The sequence below is a fragment of the Podarcis liolepis genome (genome assembly GCF_965112155.1).
Source record: "Podarcis liolepis genome assembly, chromosome: 17".
Taxonomy (NCBI): Eukaryota; Metazoa; Chordata; class Lepidosauria; order Squamata; family Lacertidae; genus Podarcis; species Podarcis liolepis.
The window spans coordinates 11,222,308-11,244,408 of NC_139571.1; the positions used below are offsets into that span (position 1 = coordinate 11,222,308).

Consider the following 22,101-nt stretch of genomic DNA (forward strand, 5'->3'; position numbering starts at 1 on the left):
CTGTGGGGCTTTCTTGACCCTGTGATAATGAGTCCACCCGTGCTCTCTGGTCCTCACCGCCGACTCGGTGATAAGCAATACCTGGAACGGACCTTCCCAAGCAGGGTGCAATTTCTCCGCTTTCCACGCTTTTATCAGGACCCGGTCACCGGGCTGGAATGTATGCTGATGTTCTAGGAGAGGAGGACGCTGGACCAAAACACCACGTCTATGGAGAGATAACAAAGACTGGGAGAGTGACTGTAAATATTTTCTTAGGAACAGATCCCTAAATTCTACGAGAGGCTGTCCCAGCTGGGCCAGGTAGGGTCTCCCTGTCATCAATTCAAAAGGAGAAACTCCCAGGTCCTTTCTCGGCGCCACCCGCATTCTTAATAAAGCCAGTGGAAGGTTCTTTGTCCAGGGCAACCCATTCTCCAGATATAGTTTAGTCAAGTGCTTTTTAATCTCTGCGTTCGCCCTCTCTACCTTGCCACTACTTTCAGGGTGCCACGGTGTGTGCAGGTCCCACTTAATTCCCAAGGCTGCCATCACTTCCTGTAAAATCCTTTGAGTGAAGTGGGTGCCTCTATCCGAGTCGATGGCCTCAATTACACCGTACCGGGGGACTATATGTTCTAAGATGGCTTTAGTCACCACTTGTGCCGTTGCCTTCCTGCTAGGGAAGGCTTCCACCCACCCTGTAAGATGATCTTTAAATACCAGCAAATATTTCTGCCCCCCTCTCTCTGGTAGTTCTGTGAAGTCCACCTGTATCCTCTGGAACGGCCAGACTGCGAGGGGTCTTCCCCCTTTTTCAGTTTTCTTTGCTCTGGTCTTATTTACTTTCTGACAAATTAAACATTTCCAAGCTATCGAATGAGCCATGGGCCACATGTCCTTGCTCCAATACAGGGGTTTTACCATATTAATCATCGCCTCCGTCCCGAAGTGCCCACTTTCATGTACCTTTTCTAAGATCCCCATCATCGTAGCTTTAGGTATTGCCATTTGCCCGGTTGGGGTCTCCCAATCACCATTCCTATGTTCCCATCCCTCCTTTCTCATGTAGTCTAATTCTTGAGAGGTAAAAACCAGGTCTCCTGTGTCTTCTTTAATCAGGACCGGTACCTTCAAACTATATTGCTGGGTTAGTGTGGCGCTAGGGGTATCCCTGGCGGCTTCTTTCGCCCTCAAATCAGCCCACCTATTTCCCACTTCCGCGGGGCTCATTCCCCTGGTGTGAGCCGGGACGTGGACTACTGCCACCTTTTCTGGTTCCGTGAGGGCGTCTAGTAATCTTTCTAGTAATGCCATGTGCTCGATTTGTTTTCCATCCGCCTTAATGTACCCTCTGTCTCTCCAAGTTCTACCAAAGGTATGTACCACCCCCCATGCGTAGCGAGAGTCTGTCCATATAGTCACCTCTAGGCCTCTAGCTAACTCAAGGGCTCGTGTCAGAGCCATGATTTCACATTTCTGAGCCGACCAAGTCGCCGGCAAAGCCCCACTCTCAAGCACCTCCCCGTCCTCCTTAACTACAGCGTATCCTGACTTTCTTTTCCCCTCTTCAACATAACTAGAACCATCAGTGTACCACCTTTCCCCCCCCACCAGGGGCATTTCTGACAGATCCTCCCGGACCTTGGACATTAATTGTATAGTACCCATACAGTCATGTTCATCTGGCTCCCACTCTTTTCTCTCTCCGATCAGAAACTCAGCTGGGTTTAAATTTCGGTCAGTCCCCAAGGTGATGTTGGGGCTTGTTCGTAATATGGTTTCATATTTCACCAAACGACCATCCGTCATCCATGTGGAGGCCGCCCCAGTCATTATGGTGGATATCTGGTGGGGGCTATGAACTATCAGCGCTCCTCCAAAAGTTAATTTTCTACTCTCCACCACCAATACAGCCGCTGCCGCCACCACCTGGATGCAAGTGGGCCACGCCCGCACTACTGGTTCCAGGGTTTTGCTAAGGTATGCGACCGGCTGATACCGCCCCCCTCTCTTTTGGGCCAAAACCCCTACCGCGGTCTGGGAACTGATCGTTACATACAAATGAAACGGTTGCTGGAGATTAGGCAGTGCTAAGACTGGGGCCCCGACCAGTGTTCGTTTTATTTCTTCCCATCTTAATTCATCCTCTGGCTTCCACGTTACTTTTTCGTCCCCAATAAGCTTTTGGTTCAAAAATTGAACCAATTTTGCATATTGGTCTATCCATAATCTACAATACCCCAGCAACCCTAACATCCTCCTTATATCTGTTTTGTTTCTTGGGGGTTGTAGTTCCAAAATTCCCTTAACTCTTTCTGGGTCTAGCTTCCTTGTTCCCCCTTCCAACCAGTGCCCTAAGTACTTTACTTTCTTTTGGACGAACTGCAGTTTTTCCTTCAATACTTTCACTCCTAGCTTTCCCAACCAGTTTAACAATCTTATAGAATCCTGTTTCACTTCCTTTTCCTTTTCCCCAATTATCAGCAAATCATCAACATATACCAACAAGAGGTTGGGGCCAGTGGTAGTAAAGTCCGCCAACTTCTCCCCTATCGCTTGCCCGAAAAGGAGTGGGCTTTCTGTATACCCCTGGGGCAAAACTGTCCATCTGTACTGTTGTTTCCTGCCTGTGTTCGCATTCTCCCATTCAAAAGCAAACAAATCTCGGCTTTCAGCATCCAGGGGACAAGTCCAGAATGCATCCTTCAAGTCAATAACCGTGTACCATCGGGTAGTGGGTGGGATACGGCTTAACAACGTGTAAGGGTCTGGCACTACTGGAAACCGGGGTACCACTATATTGTTTATATTTCTCAAATCCTCAACCATTCTATATTTCCCATCCTTCTTTTGCACTGCTAAAATAGGGGAGTTAAAAGGTGACATGGTGGGTTCTAGCAGTCCCTGCTCCAGAAGCCCATCCACTACGGGCTGTAACCCTACCCTTCCTTTCTTTGTCATGGGATACTGGGGGGTCCACGACTGGGTAATCCCGGGTCTCACTGTGATCTTGATTGGGGCTATTTCTAGCCTCCCCACCGTCTTCCCATCTGCCCACACTGTTGGGTCTATTTGCTCCTCGTCTTCTATCTGTAAGGGATACATGGGGGTTCCTAAGTCTAAATCCAGCAACTGAAACCCCAGTCCTACCATCAGATCTCGTCCTAATAAATTTATTCCTGATTCGGGAATAAACAATAAGGACCCCTTTGCCATTCGGCTTCCCCTCATTATAGTAGTTTCTTCTAATTGTACAACTTCTTTCGCTTTTCCGCTCACTCCTACCACTTTCAAGTTTGACATGGTCTTGCGCACCCCGGGAATAGATATGCATACAGAAGACCGGGTCGCTCCGGAGTCGACCAAAAAGACCACTGATTTCTTAGAGGGCCCCACGCACAAATTCACCAGTGGCTCATTCCGGGCCCCTTGGAGCGAGCCGGAGGTTCCCTATTCGTCATACAAACTAAACAACTCAGCCGCTCCAGTATCCTCCTCCGCTCCTTTTTGCCTGGGCGCCTGGTTCCCCCTTCTAACTTCTTCCCTCTCAGGTAATTTAGCCCTTGGAGTTCGGCATTCCCGGGCGAAATGGCCGGGTTTGTTGCACCGATAGCAAATGATACCGGGGCCTGAGGTATTTCCTCCCCTTCCCCGCCCCCTTCCCTGATATGCCGTTCCCCTCTGCCCTCTAGTGGCCTCAACCTCCTGCTGTTTCTTGATTTCCCATGTTTTCTGTAAAGTAGCTGCCATCATCTGACATTTTTGTTTACTTTTTACCGCTTCCCTATTAACATATACCTGTTGTGCTGTCCTTACTAGATCTATGATCACGGCGTCCTGCCAGGTCATCTTCTGCAACTTTTTCTGAATGTCGGGCCATGCCTTTGTCACAAATTGCATCTTTAGGAGGCTATCAAAGGCAGGTGTATCCGGCGCCACTCCCGAGTACTTAGTCAGATGGTCCCTAATCCTCTGTATAAAGTCGCCCGGCGACTCCTCTTTCATCTGATTAACTTCAAAAGCCTTAGTCAAGTTGGTACTTTGAGGCACGGCATGCTTGATACCTTCCAATATCATTTCCTTCAAATCTTTCAAATGTGTCCGGTGCGCCTCATCATTTATATCCCAATTCGGATCCCCTATGGGGAACTTAGTCTCCGCGGGGACCGCCTGTTGCTGCCCTGCACCGACAGGCGGTGGAGCCGCCACTCTCTGTAATTCCTTAGTCTCCCAATACTGCATGGCTGCCCTCCTAATCATTGCTTTTTCTTCTGGGGTGAATAGATGGCCCAGAATGTACATCAGTTCAGTATATGTATATATGTGTGGTCCCATCCACATTTGTAGGAGGTTCGCGACCTCCTGACTATTCTCATGCATTTTAGGTAAGGTCTGCTTCAGTTCTCTGAGTTCCGATGGCTTTATGGGACTAACCACATATACCATAACCGGGTGGCCTGCATTATCAATGCCCCCTGGGGTTTCCCGGAGGGGGAAACTCTGAACTGGGGATTCATTCGGATCCCGAGACTGGACGAACTTCCAACCTTTCTCCTTCCTATAACTCCGAAATGTCTCAGACCCAGGGGAAGCGTGAGACGTCTTTCCAGGGAGGGGGAAATTATACACGTCCCTTTTCAGTTGTTGTACTTCCCTGTGCAACGCATAATATGGCGGCGGCGAGGCGGCTGTATCGCTCAGTCCTCCCTCTGGAGTCTCAATTTCCTCAATGGCGGGGGAAGAGGAGTTCTTTTCCCTTTCGGGCCGGCCTCCTGTCGGTGAGTTTATTATAGCGGGGGGCGTTACCGGACTAGGTGGCCGTTGTATGGCCGGAGGAGCAGAGGGGACGGGATGTGTTTCCTCGTCCGACTCCTCCTCCTTCTTTTTCATTAGAAACTGCCTAGTTGGGGGTGGGTCGGGTCCAAAAAATTGAACGTGAAACCACACCTCCAGGTAAGGCTTCTCCTTATCTTTCTTATTAGCTATCAAATAGTTTCGCAATTGAGTCATCCAGTATTTATCTGTCTCCCCCTCAGGATCCCAGTTGTACATGGCGTCTGGCCCTATCGGGTACTTTGGCCAGACCACCCTGCAAAAATTGATCATGGTGACCTTTATGAGGTTACCGGTGAACTTTTTCAAATAGTCCTCGTCCCATTGGATCAATACTTGACCCAGCGGACTGTTAGGGTCAATTGGGCCCTTGTCCTTTGAATCCTTCTGTCGTTTACTCTGACCCTTACCCATGGTTTACAATGTCTCCAATTTCACTCACTCACACAATCACACGGAATCGCCTGGCCGCTTCCCTCGCGGGAGAGACGGAACCGCAAGCTAATCCTCCCGTCAGGGCCGAAACCCTGATCCACACTCACGCGTCCGTATGGAGCCTCTCTTTCATCCAAGAGACGAGTCTCTCACCCCCGTCCCACAGCACAGTTTACAAAGTTCTCATGTCTACTCACCCAATACAGTCCAGCGTCGCTTCTCGCAACTAGTGAACAGGCGGGCGTCCCCGCTGGGTGCTCGCGGTCCCGGACCGCCAAAAATGAGACCTAGTTCTCTCTCTCTATCCCCCTATATCAAGTCCTGTCTTTTAGCCCTCGTGAACCGTCACGGGTGGACTCCGGCTCGGGTCACTCCGAAAAGACGGAGGGGCGCCTACCCGGATTCCGAGATCCCCCCGAGCAGCCCGTCGAGAGCCCCACGTTGGGCGCCAAAAGTTGTGGGAAGTTGTCCGTGGATAGAAACTGACAAAGGACTTCAATATAAGGGTAACCCTTTTATTAGCGCGTTTGCAAAAGCGGACCCTCCGTACCCGTGGATACGAAGAGCCCCGATCTGGTTTCAGCACCGTAATTTTATCCCTTACTGCCGCCCCTCTTTTGGAGGCTTGGCTTACAATCTACCTATCAGAGTTTAACACATTTCTAATACATTGTTCAATCTACTCTATTCATATTTACTCCCTTCTCAGTGTGGGCACCACCCTTTGGCTCTCCCTTTCTGGCGTACGCGACTGTGTTATCTTGTATACATGTCTAGCTCTCAAGGCTGAGTTTGAGGCACGTCCTTTCTGTATGCTTTCATTGTTTCCCAATCTCACAATGGACTACATGGAGTTGGCTGAAATGACTGGCAGAATCCGAGATCTGGGAGAAGAAACAATGGAAGAGGATTGGAGAAAATTTAAGGACTATCTACAAAAACATTATAAGTTATATGAATGTTGAGAATTTGCTAAGTTTTGGAAAAATTAGCTTCAGCAATAAAATTTGAAAATGGTGGAAATTAGGTTATAACTATGAAAAGACCAAAGTTTAGAGTAATTTTTTTAGGACCGATTATGGAAAAAATGTGACTTAACAACAAGTACCCTAAACTTAAAATATAATTAGATGAAAGTACAAAAAACGCATGAAACAAGGTAACAATTTGCTGTTATTTTTATTGTAAAGAATGCAGGGTGTGGAAGATGTGGGGAAGTCCGGTAGATCATGAAAAACTGCTATGGAAAGATGAATATCTTTTTTTCTAATTCTTTCTTTTTTCTTTCTGTAATGTTGCTTTTGTTGTGTTATTGTTTATGTTTTTGAGCCTGGAAAGAAGCAATAAAACATATTATAAAAAAAAAGGAACTGATTCCTCTGAGTCAACCTTACTGGCCAATAAAGACAATAAATCCTCACTCTTTCCTCATGGCAGGGCCGGCCTTGGTTACTGTTGAGTTAGATGTGCAAAATACAACAAAGGGATAAATAAGCCCACCCATTTATTCCCCATCCCCAGTAGATTTTATTAAAGCTTAAAAGAACATGTACAAATGTTAATATCAACTACAAAATAACTTTTTACAATGCAAAAAGCATGAAAAACTCTAATCTAAATTAAAACAAAAAACAAAGGAAGAAAGAAAAAGAAAAAGAGAGAGAGAGTGAAGGGGAGAGATTCTGATTCTACTGGCGGTTCCCTTACTGCGAGAAGCCAAGTTACAGGGAACCAGGCAGAGGGCCTTCTCGGTAGTGGCACCCGCCCTATGGAACGCCCTCTCACCAGATGCCAAAGAGAAAAATAACTGCCAAACTTTTAGAAGACATCTGAGGGCAGCCCTGTATAGGGAAGCTTTTAATGTTTAATAGGTTATTGTATTTTAGTGTTTTGTTGGAAGCCGCCCCGAGTAGCTGGAGAAACCCAGCCAGATGGGCGGGTATAAATAATACATTGTTATTATTATTATTATTTGTCTGTCAGCTATATAAAAAATATATTCAAAACATGCTATCCATTCTTAAGGAAATCAGCCCTGAGTGCTCACTGGAAGGACAGATCGTGAAGCTCCAATACTTTGGCCACTTCATGAGAAGAGAAGACTCCCTGGAAAAGACCCTGATGTTGGGAAAGATGGAGGGTACAAGGAGAAGGGGACGACAGAGGACGAGATGGTTGGACAGTGTTCTCAAAGCTACCAGCATGAGTTTGACCAAGCTGCGGGAGGCAGTGGAAGGCAGGAGTGCCTGGCGTGCTCTGGTCCATGGGGTCACGAAGAGTCGGACACGACTAAACAACGAATTACTTCATAAGAAGTTTGTTGTGAACCAAATCCCTCCCCCCTCATTTAGGGCTTATTCTGGCTTGAAATCCATTGGGGCTCATCCGTCACACACCCCAGGCCTATTTTGCACACCTTTCTCAATTACTTTTTGAATCCGTACTTGTCTGCAAAACACTGCAGCATTCTTAAAGACCTTTGGAGGGTGTTCCTCTAAGTGCTCTGGCACCTCAGAGGTCACTTGGTAAAAATGGGTTGGATGAGGATTCAGCTGGAACCAATCCTACCTTGAAGCACACTAAAAATCAATTTGCCACCACTTCCCTAAAAAATGTGGGCATCCAAGACAAGACAAACTGAAGTGAGTTGAGGCATTTTCCTAAGGGGGGAAAGAGGCGAGAAGAGCAGTCCAGCTTCTGGTGCCATAGCAACACCAAGTGCCAAAATCAGGAATTTTGTGTACCTTGACACTTTTGCCTTTTCTTTTACTGGAAAAAGGGAAGGGGTAATGCTGACTAGAGCTGGTGCAAATGCAAGCTAAGAGATTTAGTTAAAGTTTAAAAAAAAAAAGCTGCTTTTTTGGCAGTGTGCCCTTGCAAATGGCTGAAAATATAGTAAATATAGTTTTGATTTTAATAAATACATTGCACACATCTCAACAGCAGTATTCCATCGTGTTTATAAAGAAACAGGTGGAACAGAACATCAGTGACTGTTCTGGCTAGAGCACGGTGTTCCATCCATCGCCCTTCACGCAGGCATCAGAATCATGGCTTCACTTGTGCCTCTACCGCCGTTTGCGCCAGCCTCTGAATCATGGGACTCCTACCTCGCTCGGTTCGACTGCTACCTCCAAGCCAACGAGCTCATGCAAGTATCACAGGAGCGTAAGCGGGGCCTATTCCTCAGCCTCTGTGGGCCTGAGGTGTTTGAGACGGCCCGAGCATTGGTTGCGCCTGAAGCAGTCCAGGCAACACCATGGGACACAATCCAAGAGAAGCTCCGCAACCACTACGCACCAAAGCCGTCCAAGATTGCTCCGCCATGCGTTCTACCACCGGAACCAGGCAGAGGGGGAGTCAATCAACAACTACACCACTGCCCTGCGACAGGCTGCAATGCACTGTGAGTTCCGAGACTTAGACGATGCCCTGATGGATCGAATCATCTGCGGGGTCCGGGACATCCATCTGCAACGGCGTCTCCTCACCAAGCCAGACCTCACGCTACAGAAAGCCATTGAGGAGGCTGTGGCCTCAGAAGCTGCCCAGGAGATCCGCAAGTCCAGCAGCCTGCGTCTTGCTAGGAAGCCAGTTCCAGTGCATCACGAAGAGCCCAGCAGTGATGAGGGATCCTCCAGTGAAGACGATGACGTGCACCAGACAAAGCGGGAGTGCAGGAAGTTCCAACAAAAGTCCAAGGGCCAAGCGGAATGTGCCGGCTGCGGAGGCAACCATTCCTGTGCCAAGTGTCGATTCAGAGATGCCATCTGTCGGACGTGTTCCAGAAGGGGCCACATCGCTAAGGTCTGCCGATCGGCTCCATCTGACACCCCCCCCTCACAAACTCGCAAGTCCAAGTTTTCACTCCAGTCTGCCAAGGAAAGCTGTTTCACTCTCACCAACTGCCGCTGCCCGTCTGGAACCACGATTGGCCAAACCGACTCGCCTACGCGACGCAAGCTGAACGTCACAGTGCTCATTGAAGGAGCTCCATGTGACATGGAGATCGACACCGGGTCTGCCCTGTCCATCGTCTCTTGGAGCACCATCAAAAGACTGGTGCCCAGAGTGTCCAAAAGGCAACTCGACTCTCACCGCGTACACCTGAGAGACTACCAGGGAAACGACATTCCCGTGGTAGGCGTTGGCCGGTTCCGGATCGCCTTCAAGGATTGTTCGGGCTTGCTCCGACTGGTGGTGGTCGAAGGTCAGCGGCCAAGCCTCCTAGGGCTAGACTGGTTTGATGCCCTCGGCCTGGAAGTCACCGGCATCAACTGCATCTCTAACGCAGAGACTGAGGGTCTGGTCAAAGACTTTGCCGAGGTTTTTGATGGCACTTTGGGGCAATATACAGGTACGCCCATCTCCCTTGGCCTTGATCCATGCCGGGTTCCCTTTGCTCTCAAGGCTAAGGTGGACGAACAACTGGACAAGCTGATCACCCAAGGAGTTTTGGAGCCGGTTGACCACACCAAGTGGGAAACCCCCATCATCACGCCTGTCAAGCCAGACGGGTCGGTGAAAATCTGCGCTGACTACAAGTGCACAATCAACAAGGCACTTCAGCAGCACGCTTATCCGGTTCCTGTTGTCCAACACCTGCTGCATTCCCTGGGTGAGGGTAAGGTCTTCGCTAAGCTGGACCTTGCCCAAGCCTATCAACAACTGCCCCACGATGATGCCACTGCTGAAGCCCAGACGATCGTCACCCACCGAGGGGCATTCCGTTGCCGCCGGTTGCAGTTCGGGGTGAGTGTGGCTCCTGGCATCTTCCAAAGCCTTATGGAGCGTCTCCTGCAAGGGCTTCCGGGCGTGGTACCATATTTTGATGACGTCTTGGTGTCCGCAGACTCAAACCAGCAGCTGTTCGAGCGCCTCCGCGCCGTGCTGACCAGGTTCCAAGAGGCCGGGCTCAAGGTAAAGAGGGAGAAGTGCCAGATCGCCATTCAACAGGTGGAGTTCCTGGGCTATCTTATTGACGCCTCCGGCCCTCACCCGACCACATCCAAGATCCGCACTATCCAGCAGGCCCCCATCCCAAAGAACAAGACAGAGTTGCAGGCGTTCCTGGGGCTGCTGAACTTTTATAACATGTTCCTGCCCCACAAAGCCACGGTGGCTGAGCCTCTTCACCGACTCCTCAGCACAAAGACGCCTTGGTCCTGGGGTCATCGGGAGACGGCGGCCTTCAACGCGGTCAAGGCTCTCCTTTCGTCAGACAGTGTGCTGGTACAGTACAGTGAAGCCAGGCCGCTGGTCCTTGCCTGCGACGCCTCACCTTTTGGCATCGGCGCTGTCCTTAGTCACCGTTTTCCAGACGGAAGAGAAGCACCACTCGCCTACTTTTCCAGGACGCTATCTCCGACGGAACGGAATTACAGCCAGCTCGACAAGGAGGCACTGGCACTTGTGGCTGGAGTGAAGAGGTTCCATGAATACCTCTATGGCAGGACTTTTGACCTCATCACTGACCACAAGCCGCTCCTGGGCCTCCTCGCCGGTGATCGTCCAACTCCACCGGTCCTCTCACCGCGCATGCTGCGATGGACTGTTTTCCTGGCTGCCTACCACTACCGGCTTGTCCATCACCTGGGGAAGTCGATGGGCCATGCCGATGCCCTCAGCCGTTGCCCTCTTCCAGCGTTTGTGGAAGACCTGGCTCCAGCTTCATTGCTCCTCCTGATTGAGGATCTTCCGGCAGCGCCTGTATCGGCTGCCCCTGTGGCCTCCGCATCTGCCCAGGATCACACCATCAGCTGTGTGCTCAACTGGGTGTGGAGGGGGGGGGTGGCCACAAGGGCCTTTTGCATCGGAGTTCCAACCGTTCGCAACCAGACAACATGAACTCTCGGCTCATCGCGGCTGTCTGCTGTGGGGAGACCGTGTCGTGATTCCCCAAACACTCCGTCAACGCGTCCTGGAGGCTCTGCACGTTGGCCACCAGGGAATCGTCAAAATGAAGGCGTTGGCTCGGTGTTACGTCTGGTGGCCTAACATGGACGATGCCATCACTGCCTGGGTGTCCGCCTGTCAAGCGTGCCAAGAATTGAGGCCTGCACCACCGGCAGCTAAGGGACACACCTGGGAGACGCCAAAGACACCCTGGTCGAGGGTGCACATCGATCTGGCTGGCCCCTTTCATGGCCGGACCTTTATGGTAGTGGTGGACGCCTATTCCAAATGGCTGGAGGTGGCCCTGATACCCTCCACCACTACCGAGGCCGTCATCCGGGTGCTGCGAGTCCTGTTTGCGACGCATGGGTGTCCTGATGTCCTTGTCTCCGACAACGGACCGCAGTTCACGTCAGGCACTTTTGAGGGGTATCTGTTGGGACTGGGTATCCGCGATGCCCTAACAGCACCATTTCATCCATCCAGCAACGGGCAAGCGGAGATAATGGTGCGCTCAGCAAAAGAGGCACTGGCGCGCCTGGACCGGGGAGACTGGCACGAGCGGGTCACCAAATACCTGTTCGTGCAACACATCACCCCTCATGCGGCCACAGGGTGGAGTCCTGCTGAACTGCTTATGGGCCGCCGCCTCAGGTCACCGCTCGACCGGCTGCACCCGGACTTTGCCGTGGCCGAACCCCCAGGCTGTGCCAACACGCCATGGTCATTTGTTCCAGGAAACCAGGTCTTTGCCCGGAACTATGTGGGGGACATTCCTTGGGTGCCAGCCACAGTAGTGGGAGTCACTGGACCTCGCTCGTACCAGGTGGCACTCGAAGACGGACGCTTGTGGCGCCGGCACATAGACCAGCTTAGGCGCAGGGTTGGGGACTTGGACACTACCGTGGTGCCCCCAACTGCGCTCGTGGCTCCGGAAGAGACACTTACAGATGGCGAGGCTTCACCTACACCTCCCTCGCAAACTGCCAGCGTGGAGCCGAACCAGGCCACTTCAGAGGGTCTGCCAGACTTACCACAGGCTCAGACCACTCCACTTGCGGAGGCTCCACCCACAGCAGCGGATCCAGGGGATTTGGTTTCAATTCCACCTAGGGTCGCACCACAGCCTCAGCAAGAATTGTGTGGCCCCCCGGACTTGGCTACCAGTCCCCGGCGGTCTGACAGAGTTTCCAAGCGTCCACCTTATTTAAAGGACTATGTTGTTGGACATGTATCACTGTTGGTCTAAGTATGGGAAATGTAACCGATATGCTTTTGTGCCTAATTGAACCATTACGTATAGTGCTGTATATAAGGAAACCATTACAATTGTAACTAACGTCTTATCTCGGTGGGGAGGGGTGTTATGTATTGAAGTTCTCACCCTGGCCACCAGGAGTATTGTGTATGTAGTTTGCACTCAGGTCCACGTCAGTTATTTTAGGCAGGAAACCCTGGGTTCTTGTTGCTACATTGTTGACAGCCGGCTGCCTATAAAAGCAGGCCGGCTGAGCTGTTTGCTGTTCAGTTCTGTCCAGCTTACAAATAAAGAGCTGCTCTGGAGAAATCGCTGTGTCATCTGCTATGTTCGCCCACAACTTAACTGTTTCCATCTTTCTCTGTTTAGGTTGCTGAGGTGCAGCACTTCAAACAAAAGTGCAGTGACAGATATGCTCATGGATGTCCACATGGGTATTTCAAGGAGAAGCTATGCCACAGCCATCTTTGGGACGTTGCAGGAACAGTTGAGGCAGGCACCTTCTCTGGGATAGAGACAACAGAAGGCATTTGCCTGGCAATCCTGGCTGATGGTTCCCATCAGGTCTAGAAAAGGAACGTGCGTTGCGCTGTGGTCTAAACCACTGGGCCTCTTGGGCTTGCCAGTCAGAAGGTTGGTAGTTTGAATGCACATGATGGGGTGAGCTGCTGTTGCTCTGTTCTAGCTCCTCATGAGGCCAGAGGAACATCGCCCGGCTGTGAGGCATGAAGGCTGCTCCCCACAAGGCCCTTTCCACCTGGCCTAGGGGGTGAGGCCCACACCCACCAGCCCTACTGAAGAGGTGAATTATATATATATCTACCCCGCCCATCTGGTTGGGTTTCCCCAGCCACTCTGAGTGGCTTCCAACAGAAGGTTCAAAATACATTAAAACGTCCGTCATTAAAAAGTTCCCTAAAGAGGGCTGCCTTGATGAGGACGGAGGAACATCGCCCGGCTGGGAGGCATGAAGGCCGCTCCCTACAAGGTCCTCTCCACCTGGCCTAGGCGGCAGGGCCCATACTCACCAGCCATACTGAAGAGGCTAATAATAATAATAATAATAATAATAATAATAAATACAGTGGTACCTCGGGTTACATACCCTTCAGGTTACATATGCTTCAGGTTACAGACTCCGCTAACCCAGAAATATTACCTTGGGTTAAGAACTTTGCTTCAGGATGAGAACAGAAATCATGCTCCAGCGGCGCGGCAGCAGCAGGAGGCCCCATTGGCTAAAGTGGTGCTTCAGGTTAAGAACAGTTTCAGGTTAAGTACAAACCTCCAGAACGAATTAAGTACTTAACCTGAGGTCCCACTGTATATTAAAACATCCATCATTAAAGAGTTCCCTAAAGAGGGCTGCCTTCATGTGGCCGGAGGAAAATTGCCCAGCTGTGAGGCGTGAAGGTCACTCCCTGCAAGGCCCTTTCTACTTGGCCTAGGGGGTGAGGCCCACACTCACCAGCCCCACTGAAGAGGCTCCTCATGAGGCCAGAGGAACATCACCCAGCTGTTGTTTTATTGATTTAATATGCTGTAAACCAGTGCTCCCCAACCTTTTTATCGCCGCGGACCGGTAAATGTTTGATAATTTTTCCGTGGCCCGCTTGTTTTGGTTTAATAATTTTAATTTAATTGTATTTAAACATGCCTTCAAAATAAAATACAGCTACACCAAAAAATGAATATAAAGTGATTTATTTTATTTAACTCACTAGAATGCCAAATCAGTGAGAACCCTGAGCTTGTTTCTTTGCAACGAGACGGTTCCATCTGGGGGTAATAGGAGACAATGACACCCGAAGTGTGTTGCTTATGTCCAGTTTATTCCGTTGTTTTGTTTTGGTTGCTGCCACTGCAGAAAACCCCGCTTCACACAGATAGGTTGTCGGAAATGGCAATAGGGATTTAAGTGCTGTGGTGGCAATCTCAGGGTATTCCGCCATGACTTTAATCCAGAACATCGGCAGAGTTGTTGTCTTGAACGTAGTTTTAAGGCCACCGTCATTTGCAATCTCCAGCAGTTGTTCTTCTTCTTGCATTGACATGTTAGATTCGCCTGATTTGTTGGCAAATGGGTCGCGGATCCATTCCTTACCAGTTCGTGGGTCTTTTGTGGTGGGGAAGTAGCGCTCAAACTCTTTTAAAAGCAAAGACGGGTGATTGTGCACCAACTGGCAGAATGAATGTTCAAGCTCAGTCTCCCCTACAATCCCTGCTAATGTCTGAAACATGTCCCAAATGCCTCTGTTCACGCGCCGTCCCCACAACTCCAGTTTGGCTTTAAATGCAGCTACTTTGTCTGACAACTTGAAAACAGTTGTCATTTTCCCCTGAAGGCCCAGGTTGAGTTCATTGAGCAGGCTGAATATGTCACACAGGTAAGCCAGTTTTGCGACCCATACCTTGTCACTGAAATGTGCTGCCAGCGGTGACTTCTTTTCTGAGAGAAATCTTTGCAATGGCTCTCGTAATTCAAATACTCTGGTTAGCAATTTTCCTCTGGATAACCATCTTATTTCTGTGTATAAGAGAAGGCATCTGTACTCTGCGTCCATCTCCTCACAAAGCTGCTCAAACAGGCGCGAGTTAAGTGCGTGTGCTTTGATGTGGTTAATAACTTTAACGACATCCATCAATACACTGTTAAATTCCGGTGACATTTTTCGGCTTGCAAGCATTTCCCTGTGAATGAGACAATGCGTAGATTCACTCTCAGGTGCAACCTCCTTAATCCGAGCAGTTAAACCAGGCAGTCATCCGGTCATGGCAGCAGCTCCATCTGTGCATATGCTGACACAAAAGGACCATTTCAGTTTTTCTGATATATAACCATCCAGTGACTTGAACAGTTCTGCTTCTGGTGTTGGTTGGCAAAGATAGTGCACATAACAAATCCTCATGCACATCCTCCTGATATAGATATCGCACATAAACAAGTAGTAGTGCCTTGTTGTCGATATCTGTAGATTCGTCAACCTGGAGTGCATACCACGGTGATGTATTAATCCTCTCCAACAATTGTGCCTCAATGTCTTCGGCTATTTCCTCAATGCGCCTAGTCACAGTGCTAGCTGACAAAGGCACAAGTGCTACCTTTTCCACAGCAGCCTCTCCTAGAAGTTCACGGCAAATGTCTTTAGTGGAGGGCAAGATCAATTCTTCACCAATAGTAAATGGCTTTTTAGCCTTAGCAATGCGGTTAGCCACCAAATATGATGCTCTCAGTGCATTCTCCTTTATTGATGTGGTGGCCCTCATAAATATCTTCTGTGCTTCGTGCTCCCATTTTTTTCTTTCAAAATACTCCAGGAGCTTGTCTTTTATGCCAGGGTGCTTGGCGGTCAAGTGGCGAAGCAGTTTTGAAGGTTTCATTGCCTCATTAGAGAGCTTCTCGCCGCAAACTATGCAGAGCGGTTTTGATGCGTCGGAATCACCTGTCCCGATAAATCCATATGTCAAATAGGACTCATGGTATTGTCTGTTAAAAGTTGCATGTTTCTTTGATGTTGAAGGCTCTTCTTCTGTCTGTTCACTGGGCCTTTTTTCCTTCCCAAGGAAACTTTCTAACGATGTCTGTTTCATACTCATTTTTGCTAATTTGTGGGTTAAAGCAGACACAATAACACGTCGGTACACACGAGTACCGGTGAACAGACAGAAGAGCTAGAAGCGTGATACCTTCTCTTTCTCTTCACTCCACTGCTGCTTGCAACTGCTCAGCTCCAGATGTCACCTAAATCCGAATGTAAATCAAAAAACTATCAACGCAAAAATGTGATCAGTGTTTTAAATATATGACCAGTGTATCAAAATAACTGTGAAATATACATATAAATCACAAAAGATGACTGTGCCCCCTTTCAATACAGAGATGCCAGCATGCCCCTTTCAATACAGAGATGCCAGCATGCCCCTTTCAATACAGAGATGCCAGCATGCCCCTTTCAACACATAGATGCCAGCGTTCCCCTTTCAATACAGAGATGCCAGCATGCCCCTTTCAATACAGAGATCATCGCGCCATAGTGCTGAGTCTCCTCAATAGCAGAGAACCCCCCCCCCTCCGTGCACTTATGCCTGAACCCGCACAAACACATTCGACCCAGGAGTTGTTGACCTAAATAAGTGCAATAGGCCTGGGTGAATGAGAGGGCATTCTAATAAAACCATTGCTGCTCCTCTTTCCGTTTGATAGTGCTGAGTCCCCCCCTCTGTGCACTTACCTCACGGCAGCTTCTCTTCAGTCCCCGCGTCTCCGACCTCGAGTCCTCAGTCCTCCCGTGGCGCCTTCTCCTCGGCCAATGGTGTGAGGTTTGCCTTTCGGCCAATCAGGAAGCAGGAGGACCCGCTCCCTGATTGGCCAGGAGGAGCATCAGTGTAACAATAGCGAATTGAGGGGGCGCAATGCTCTGCGCCTCGGCCGCCCGCCACAGTGAAATGATTTGTTTTGTTTTTTTATTGATAAATTTTTTTATTAAATTTTTACAGTGCACAATATAAAAGGAAAAATACAAAGACAAAGACAAGAACAATATAAAAACACAACATGTATACTACAAAATACAACACTACAAACATTGAACACAGAAATACAAAAATGCATACTGTCAGGGAACTGCCATCGGAGGAACAGGTGGGGAGAGGGCTCCTGGAGGCTGGGAGGGACTCAGCAGCGAAAGCAGGGACCAGCAGGGGGAGAGATGGGTCTCTGGAGGAAGGTCTCATGAATGCGGAGAGAGACGCAGCAGCTAAAGCAGGAACTAGCAGGGAAGGGGAAGGATCTCTGAGGGAAAGCGAGCAAGAGGGAGGGGTCCGGGACACGTCCAGCGAGAACAGTGGGGAGGTGTCAGAAGCTCCCATAGGGAGACCCTTTCCTCGGCGGAAGCTGTCACGTCGTGAGTCCAGAAGACGTGTTTCCGTTAAGGAGCTCCTATGCTGGAAGCGCTTCCGAAAACAACCACTGTCGGAATCTGCAAGTGACTAGGGCAGACATGTCTGAGGAGCTCTGTCACACACAGAGGTTTGTGGAGTTGCACAAACTCTGAGGGACCACGATTTTACGCACAAGCAGCTAATCATCCCATCACACATACATTGAAAAACTAATAGTAAAAAGAAAAAGCACATATAAAAAAAACACACAAAAATTCCCTCTTTCTTGATTTTATATCTTAAATTCACATATTTTCCTGACTTCCTCACATCCCCCGTTCTTGTATCCCTTTTAAAAGTTGGTTCAGCAAATTCATAGCCCTTAGTTTGTCTATTTGTTAGTTTAATCTTAAATTTTATCTTATTGCTAGAACCCCCACAGTTCATTACAATGTCATCAACATTCAAAAATTTTACAATGTTTCTGTAAATAGATTTTAAATTTCCCCCAATCTTCTTCCACTTGCTCTTCTCCCTGGTCTCGAATTCTGCCAGTCATCTCCGCCATCTCCATGTAGTCAATTAATTGCATCTGCCAGTCTTCCACGGTGGGTAGATCTTCTGTCTTCCAATGTCTTGCTATAAGAATTCTTGCTGCTGCTGCTGTAGCGTACATAAAGAAAGTTCTATCCTTCTTTAACACCGATTGGTCAACTATGCCCAGGAGAAAAGCCTCTGGTTGGTTCAGGAAGGTATATTTAAATACCCTTTTCAGTTCATTATATATCATTTCCCAGAAAGCCTTAATCCTTGGGCACGTCCACCAAAGGTGAAAGAAAGTACCTTCAATTTCTTTACACTTCCAACATTTATTATCGGGCAAATTATATATCTTTGCCAGCTTGACTGGGGTCATGTACCACCTATACATCATTTTCATAATATTCTCTCTTAAGGCATTACATGCCGTAAATTTAATTCCGGTGGTCCACAACTTCTCCCAGTCAGCGAACATAATGTTATGCCCTATATCTTGTGCCCATTTTATCATTGCCGATTTTACTGTTTCTTCCTCAGTATTCCATTTCAACAGCAAATTATACATTCTCGAAAGTGTCTTTACATTGGGTTCTAACAATTCTGTTTCTAACTTTGATTTTTCCACCTGGAAACCAATTTTTTTGTCCAAGTTATAAACCTCTCTTATTTGAAAATAATGTAGCCAGTCTCGCACCTTCTCCTTAAGCTTGTCATAACTCTGCAATTTCAATTTGTCACCTTCCTGTTCTAAAATTTCCCAGTATTTTGGCCATTTAGCCTCCATGTTCAGTTTTTTCAAAGCTTTCGCTTCCATAGGTGATAGCCACCTTGGTGTTTTACTCTCTAGAAAATCTTTATACCTTATCCAGACATTCAACAGTGATTTCCTGACAATATGGTTTCTAAATGCCTTATGTGCTTTAACCTTGCCATACCAAAGATATGCATGCCACCCAAATACATTTTCATACCCTTCAAGGTCCAACATATCTGTGTTCTCAAGAAGCAGCCATTCCTTCAGCCAGCAAAAAGCTGCTGACTCATAATAAAGTTTTAAGTCTGGCAGGGCAAACCCCCCCTCTGTCTTTAACATCTGTTAGAATTTTAAATTTTATTCTGGGCTTTTTGCCCTGCCAGACAAATCTGGATATGTCTCTTTGCCACTTCTTGAAACAATCCATCTTATCAATGATTTGTAGTGATTGGAATAAAAATAACATCCTCGGCAATACATTCATCTTGATGACAGCAATTCGACCCAGCAAGGAAAGCTTCAAATTTGTCCAAATTTCTAAATCCTTTTTCACCTCTGACCAACATTTCTCATAATTGTCTTTAAATAAATTCACGTTCTTAAGATGTCATATTTACCCCCAAATATTTAACCTTCTTTACTAGTGTTAATTCTGTCTCCTTCTGAAACCTCTCTCTCTCTATCGGTGTCAAATTTTTCTCCAAAACCTTAGTTTTCATTTTGTTCAACTTAAAACCTGCCACTTGACCAAAGTCCTGGATTACTTCTAAAGCCCTCTTGGTGCTAGATATCGGCTCCTGTAATGTCATCACTAGATCATCTGCAAAGGCTTTGAGCATATATTGTTTAACTCCGACCCGCCACTGTGAAATGATTTGAAGTTCCTCGGGCGGCCCGGTACTGATTGATCCACGGACCAGCACCGGCCCGCGGCCCGGGGGTTGGGGAACACTGCTGTAAACCACTTTGAGATTTTTATTAAAAATATAAAGCGGTATAGAAATTAAAGAAATCAATAAGGCTATCCACTATTATTTATTCTTTCCACTGAACCCTTAACAGCAGCAATAAAACACAATGTAAACTTTTGGAGTGTTGATATAAAAGGTTAAAGTCCAGATGATCACTTTGTTCTCACATGAAATTGTGCTTTTATTGTCTAACCCAGAGGAAATGATGCCTGAAGTTTGGGGAGAATTAGACTAATGAAGCAAAATCTGATTTGCAGCTTAGCTAGCTTCAACGTTTCCCTTTGATAACTAAAGTATTTGGGAACATGTAACTGTAAGGAAAATAAATTTTGCTCTCTTGCTCTGGCAAAGCAAACAGAAAATGAAAACTAGGGGGAATCTAAATCTCTCCTGCCTTGGATGCATCACCACAGTGAAGATGTCAATTCTTGCAAGGTTTCTTCCTTTTTATTCCAAGTTTTACCAATTGTGTTTGCTCCTGAATGACAGGGTCCAATTCAGAAGTACCCTCAAGCTGTAGACCTGCTCCTTCCACCAGTTTATAAAAATTATGCATAGCATAGAGAAAGCGTGGGTCTCCAGCTGTTTTTGGACTACAACTCCCATGAATCCCTGGCAACTGGTCCTGCTAGCTAGGGATGATGGGTGTTGCAGAGGAATGCTGGTTTAGAGGCTTGTTTTGGGTCCTAGTAAATTACCGTATTTTTTGCTCTATAAGACTCACTTTTTCCCTCCTAAAAAGTAAGGGGAAATGTGTGTGCGTCTTATGGAGCGAATGCAGGCTGCGCAGCTATCCCAGAAGCCAGAACAGCAAGAGGGACTGCTGCTTTCACTGCGCAGCGATCTCTCTTTCTGTTCTGGCTTCTGAGATTCAGAATTATTTTTTTTCTTGTTTTCCTCCTCCAAAAACTAGGTGCGTCTTGTGGTCTGGTGCATCTTCCTGGACCTCATCTGTTTTGCTTTGGCCTCCCCTCTGGTTGTGGGTCAGAAGCTCTAAACTCGCACCCCAGTCCCGAAACAATCTCTGCAGCCACATCAAGAAACAATACCAGGATCAAATCTGCTTTCTCACTAGCACACCCTCCAAGATTTCTCCGTTGAAAATAGAGACGTGACATCCTATTCTATAATACAGTGGTACCTCTAGATACGAATGGGATCCGTTCCGGAGCCCCGTTCGCATCTAGAGGTAAATGTAACTAGCGACAGCATGTCTGTGCACGCGCGCGTTGCTTTTCGCCACTTCTGCGCATGCACGTGACTTCATTTGGAGCGTCTGCGCATGCGTAAGCAGCAAAACCCAGAAGTAACGCGCTCCGTTACTTCCGGGTTGCCGAGGAGCGCAACTCGAACGCACTCAACTCGAAGCATATTTAACCCGAGGTATGACTGTAATCATTTTATTATTTATACCCTGCCCATCTGACTGGGTTGTCCCAGCCACTCTGGGCAGCTTCCAGCATATATAAAAACATAATAAAACAAACATTTAAAAACTTCCTCATACTGGGCTGCCTTCCAATGTCTTCTAAAGGTTGTACTGTATACAGCAGTACCTCAGGTTAAGTACTTCATTCGTTCCCGAGGTCCGTATTTAACCTGAAACTGTTCTTAACCTGAAGCACCACTTTAGCTAATGGGGCCTTGCACTGCTGCTGCGTGATTTCTGTTCTCATCCTGAAGCAAAGTTCTTAACCCGAGGTACTATTTCTGGGTTAGCAGAGTCTGTAACCTGAAGCGCATGTAACCTGAAGCGTATGTAACCTGAGGTACTACTGTAGTTATTTATCTCCTTGGCTTGGGGGTCGCATAACTCCATACCCTCCAATATTTCTTTGATGAAGATAGGGACATCCTAAGGAAAAGCACGACATTCCAGGATCAAATAAAAAACCAGGACGGCTGATGAGTTGGTAAGCTGGATTTAACAGCTTACCTACCAGGAATTGTTGTAAACGAAATCTGCCCTTATGCCCTTATGGGAAGCACAAGAGCCCTTATAGAGTTCTTTATAGGTTCTCCATCGGTAGGAGAAAATAACAGAGGCCACCAGAGAAGCAAAACAGCTAGTAAGCCTGATCTTTATTGAACTGTTGCAACAGGGTGGTCCCCTCACATGCAGGAAAAGAGGAGGACCCAGAATCAAGGTGTGCCCGCCCTTATATAGACATTTTAAATTCCCTGTCCTGGAGCTCAAGACCACCCCTCCATACATCATACATACATCACAGAAGGGGTGTTAACCCAAGACCACCCCCCAACAAACATCATACCTATGAGAGCCAGTGTGGTGTAGTGGTTAAGAGCGATAGACACGTAATCTGGGGAACCGGGTTCGTGTCTCCGCTCCTCCACATGCACCTGCTGGGTGACCTTGGGCCGGTCACACTTCTTTGAAGTCTCTCAGCCCCACTCACCTCACAGAGTGTTTGTTGTGGGGGAGGAAGGGAAAGGAGAATGTTAGCCGCTTTGAAACTCCTTAAAGGGAGTGAAAGGCGGGATATCAAATCCAAACTCTTCTTCTCTTCTTCTATATCACAGAAAAGGTGGTC

The 22,101-nt window shown here is 48.0% G+C and overlaps 2 protein-coding genes across 5 annotated transcripts in view; one reads left to right on the top strand and one right to left on the bottom strand.

Annotated features, from left to right (window-relative positions):
- LOC310697098 (beta-1,3-galactosyltransferase 1-like) overlaps positions 1-22,101 on the bottom strand; it is a 125,984-nt gene that overhangs the window by 69,299 nt on the left and 34,584 nt on the right. The gene's annotated exons all lie outside the window — the stretch shown is intronic.
- Positions 1-22,101, top strand: part of LOC310697094 (beta-1,3-galactosyltransferase 2-like) — an 83,082-nt gene that overhangs the window by 45,390 nt on the left and 15,591 nt on the right. The window contains exon 1 of one of the 3 annotated variants that reach the window (XM_083483406.1): positions 13,074-13,205. The exons of the other annotated variants lie outside the window; for them this stretch is intronic. The gene's annotated coding sequence lies outside the window, so the exon portion shown is untranslated. Of the gene's footprint in view, positions 1-13,073; positions 13,206-22,101 lie in introns of those variants that run through there. 3 annotated transcript variants of the gene reach the window in all.